At 40.5% G+C, this 5067-nt stretch overlaps 1 protein-coding gene across 1 annotated transcript in view; it reads left to right on the top strand.

Moving 5' to 3' along the window:
• The window catches only part of USP50 (ubiquitin specific peptidase 50), a 56473-nt gene that overhangs the window by 35344 nt on the left and 16062 nt on the right, over positions 1–5067 (top strand).

Below are 5067 nucleotides of genomic sequence, written 5' to 3'. Positions count from 1 at the left end.
ATATATATATATATATATATATAAAACATCTATTATCACAATTGAGAGAGTAACTTATAATTCTTTTTCTCAGACTGCCCTTTTCTGTTTTGGGGATCAGCCTTATTAGAATAAGTCTCATAGCCTGGGCACAGTGGCTATTGCCTGTAATCCCAACACTTTGTGAGGCCAAGGCCAGTGGATCACCTGAGATCAGTAGTTCAAGACCAGTCTGGCCAACATAGTGAAACCCTGTCTCTACTAAAAATACAAAAATTAGCCAGGCATGGTGGCATACACCTGTAATCCTGGCTACTTGGGAGACTGAGGCAGGAGAATACCTTGAACCCGGGAGTCGGAGGTTGTAGCGAGCCGAGATTGCGTCACTACACTCCAGCCTGGGCAACAGAGCAAGACTGTGTCTCAAAAAACAAACAAACAAACAAAACCCAAAAACCAAGCCTTGTAAAGTGAGTTTGTCACTCTTTTCTCTGGCACAGATTGTATAAAATAAAAATCTGTTTCTTAAAAATTGGGTAGAATTTTTAAAAATCTGGTAGAATTAAACAGGAAAATCATCTGGTCTTGGAATTTTGTTTTTCTTGGTGGGTAGATTTTAAAATACTGGCTTAGGCTGTTTTAGCCATTATAGGTCAGGATTTTGATTTCTTCATGTTTTTAAAAAAATCAACTTTTTTTTTTTTCACACTGGGTCCCTGTTTCCCAGGCTGAAGTGTAGTGGTGCACGATCTCTGCTCATTGCAACCGCCGCTTCCTGAGCTCAAGTAATTCTCTCATCTCAGCCTTCTGAGTAGTTGGGACCACAGGCATATGCCACCATGCCCAGCTAATTTTTTAAAAAAATTTGTAGGCAGGAGTGGTGGTTCACACCTCTAATCCCAGTACTTTAAGAGGCTGAGGCAGGCAGAACACGAGGTTGGGAGACCATCCTGGATGACACAGTGAAACACCGTCTCTACAAAAATACAAAAATTTGCTGGGTGTGGTGGCATGTGCCTGTAATCCCAGCTACTTAGGAGGCTGAGCTAGGAGAATTGCTTGAACCTGGGAGGCAGAGATTGCAGCGAGCCAAGATCCTGCCACTGCACTCCAGCCTGAGGACAGAGCAAGACTCCATCTCAAAAAAAAAAAAAAAATTTTTTTTCATAGAGACATGGTTTCCCCATATTGCCCAGGTTGGTCTTAAACTACTGGGCTCAAGCAGTTGGACTGCCTTGGCCTCTCAAAGTGCTGGGATTATAGGTGTGAGACACTGCCCTGAATCAAAAATAAACTTTATTGAAGTGAAACATATATACAGAAAAGTACACAAACCATTAGGATAAAACTTGATGGATTTTCAAGTGAATATACCCATGTAACCAGAACAGAGTTTAAACAGAACGTTACCAGCACCCTAGATGCACTTGTACGTGCCTTTGAGTCCAGAAAACCACTGACTTCTGGCAGGACAGATTTATAGGTTTTTGCCTGATTTTATGCTTCATTTAAATGGAATTGTACAGTATATCCTCTTTTGTGTCTGGATCCTTTCATTGAAAATTATGCAACATTCATATTGTTTTATGTATTGTAACTGATTCATCCTCGCTGCTGTATAGTATTCCATTATATGAAAATACTACAGTTTAGTAATTCATCCTACTATTCAGGTGCTTTTGGGTAATTACTAGCTTTTGACTGTTGCAAAGAGCATTGCTATAAACATTCTTGCTTTTTGGTGAACATATGTACACAGCTCTTTTGAGTACATACCTAGGAGTGAAACTCCTGGTTCAAGGATATGCATATATCTGGCTTTAGTGCACTCTGCTCGGTAGCTTTCCAGGTGACTGTACCAATTCATACTGCACCAGCAATGATTGGAAGTTTCTGTTGCCTTAAATCCTTGTTAAGACTTGGTAGTCTTTTGTTCATTTTGTTTTGGCCCTTCTGGTTGCCTATATAGTAGAATGGCATTGTGGTTTAAATACTTACTTAACTTTGTATATTTTCTTTTGCAAAATGACTAAACAAGTCTTTTGTTCTTTTTCCTATTATGTTACCTGCCTTTTTCTTATGGAATTGTAGTTCTTTTTAAATCTTGGGTATACATTTTAAAATTAACCTTCTTTCACTCTGTGGCTTGATTCTTCACTCTTTTTTTGTATTTTGTATTTTTATTTTTTATAGAGATGGGGTTTTACCATGTTGGCCAGGATAGTCTTGATATCCTGACCTCGTGATCCACCCACCTCGGCCTCCCAAAATGCTGGGATTACAAGCATGAACCACTACACCTGGCCAATTTTTTTGTATTTTTAGTAGAGACGGGGTTTCTCCATGTTGGTCAGGCTGGTCTCAAACTCTCGACCTCAGGTGATCCACCCCCCTCAGCCTCCCAAAGTGCTGGGATTACAAGTATGAGCCACCACGCCCAGCCGACAAACATTTATTAAACAGAACACACCAGGTGCAGCAACACGAGCCTGAGGTCCCAACTACTCAGGAGGCTGAGGCAGGAGGATCTCTTGAGTCTAGGAGTTCAAACTGTAGTGCACTGTGATTGCACTTGTGATGGCAACTGTGCTCCAGCCTGGGCAACATAGGAAGACCCCACCTCTAAAACGAAACAAAACAAAATGCACAAAAAACCCCATAAACAACAAAGAAAAATAAATTGAACAAATGGACTACATTGAAATAAAAAACTCTACTCATCAAAATTTACCATTAAGAATGAAGAATCAGCCAGGCACAGTGGCTCATGCCTATAATCTCAGCATTTTGGGAGGCTGAGGCAGGTAGATCACCTGAGGTCAGGAGTTCCAGACCAGCCTGGCCAAAATGGCAAAACCCTATCTCCACTAAAAATACAAAAATTAGCGTGTTGGCACCCACCTGTAATCCCAGCTACTCAGGAGGCTGAGACAGGAGAATCACTTAAATCCAGGAGATGGAGGCTGCAGTGAGCCCAGATCATGCCACTGTACTACAGCCTGGGCAACAAGAGCAAAAACTCCATCTCAAAAAAAAAAAAAAGAGTGAAGAATGGGCTGCGCATGGTGGGTCACACCTGTAATTTCAGCACTTTGGGAGGCTGAGGCAGGCGGATCATGAGCTCAGGAGTTTGAGACCTGCCTGGCCAACATGATGAAACCTCGTCTCTACTAAAAACCCAAAAAAATTAGCCGGACATAGTGGCGTGAGTCTGTAATCCCAGTTACTTGGGAGGCTGAAGCAGGAGGATTTCTTAAACCCGGGAGGTGGAGGTTACAGTGAGTCAAGATCATGCCTTTGCACTCCAGCTTGGGCAACAGAACAACACTCATCTTGGGGAGAAAAAAAGAGTGAAGAATCACCTGTAAGGTGAAGAATCAGCGGGGCATGGTGGTTCACACCTGTAATCCTAGCAGTCTGGGAGGCCGAGGCGATGGATCACCTGAGGTCAGGAGTTCAAGACGAGCCTGGCCAACATGGTGAAACACTGTCTCTACTAAAAATACAAAAAAATTAATAAGTGTGGTGGTGCATGCCAATAATTTCAGTTACTCAGGAGCTGAGGCAGGAGAATCTCTTGAAACCGGGAGGCGGAGGTTGCAATGAGCCGAGATGGCACCATTGCACTCTGGCCAGAGCAACAAGAGTGAAACTCTGTCTCAAAAAAAAGAGTGAAGAATCAAGCCACAGAGTGAAAGAAGGTTAATTTTAAAATGTATACCCAAGATTTAAAAAGAACTACAATTCCATAAGAAAAAGGCAGGTAACATAATAGGAAAAAGAACAAAAGACTTGTTTAGTCATTTTGCAAAAGAAAATATACAAAGTTAAGTAAGTATTTAAACCACAATGCCATTCTACTATATGGGCAACCAGAAGGGCCAAAACAAAATGAACAAAAGACTACCAAGTCTTAACAAGGATTTAAGGCAACAGAAACTTCCAAGTAGCTGGGATTACAGACATGTGCCACCACACCCGGCTATTTTAAAGATGTACCCATATTGTTGCATGTGGTTATAATTTCACTAGCCTATGATGTACATTATATGAATCTATCATAATTTATCCAATTTCCTGTTGATTGATGTTTCATTGTTTCCAGATTTTTGCTGGTATGATCAACATTATGTGGACATTCCTGCATATATATGTGCATAAGGGTTTCTCTCATGTATATACTTAGGAGTGAGGTCACTTAGATCATAAAGTATGTGCATGTTTAACTTTCTAGGTAATGTTATTTTCAAAGTGGTTATACTAAGACATACCCCTACCAGGATAATCAGACTTCTTAATTTTTGCCATCTAATGGATATAAAATTATCTCATTTTAGACTCTTTTCTAGTCTGTGAAATATTTATCTTTTTCACAGTTTTACAAACTGGGTTATTTTTCTTCTTATCAGTTAGAAGGAGCTCTTTGCATGTTCTAGATCCTGTCTTTTTGTATGTTACATATGTTAGAAATAACTTCTGTGGTTTTGGTTTGTTATACATGATCTTTTTATCTCCTAACTTTAATAAGAAGAAGTTCTTAGAGATAGTTCACATACCACCAAATTCACCTTAAATATGTTCAGTTGTGTTTTTTGTTGTTTTTGTTTTGTTTTGTTTGTTTTTAAGACAGAGTCTGGCTGTGTCACCCAGGCTAGAGTGCGATGGTGGGATCTCAGCTCACTGCAACCTCTGCCTCCTGGTTTCAAAAGATTCTCATGCCTTGGCCTCCCACGTAGCTGAGATTACAGGGGCACCACCACACCTGACTAATTTTTAGAAATATTTTTAGTAGAGATAGGTTTCACCATGTTAGCCAGACAGGTCTGGAACTCCTGACCTCAAGTGATCTGCCCACCTTGGCCTCCCAAAGTGCTGGAGTTACAGGTGTGAGCCACTGTCCCTGGCCAGTTCAGTGGTTTTTAGTACATTCACAGAGTTGTGCAGTAATCACCACAATCCAGTTTTAGAACATTTTCATCATCCCCAAAAGATACCCTGTAACCTGTTCTTTCTACCCCAGTCCATGGCAACTACTAGTCTACTTTATATATTTTTTCTTTTCTTTTTTCTTTCTTTTTTTTTTTTTTT

Source organism: Cebus imitator, unplaced genomic scaffold, assembly GCF_001604975.1.
Source record: "Cebus imitator isolate Cc_AM_T3 unplaced genomic scaffold, Cebus_imitator-1.0 Scaffold651, whole genome shotgun sequence".
In the NCBI taxonomy this organism is placed as follows: Eukaryota; Metazoa; Chordata; class Mammalia; order Primates; family Cebidae; genus Cebus; species Cebus imitator.
Note: the sequence above shows the minus strand (reverse complement) of the source record. Positions and strands in the feature narration are given on the sequence as shown.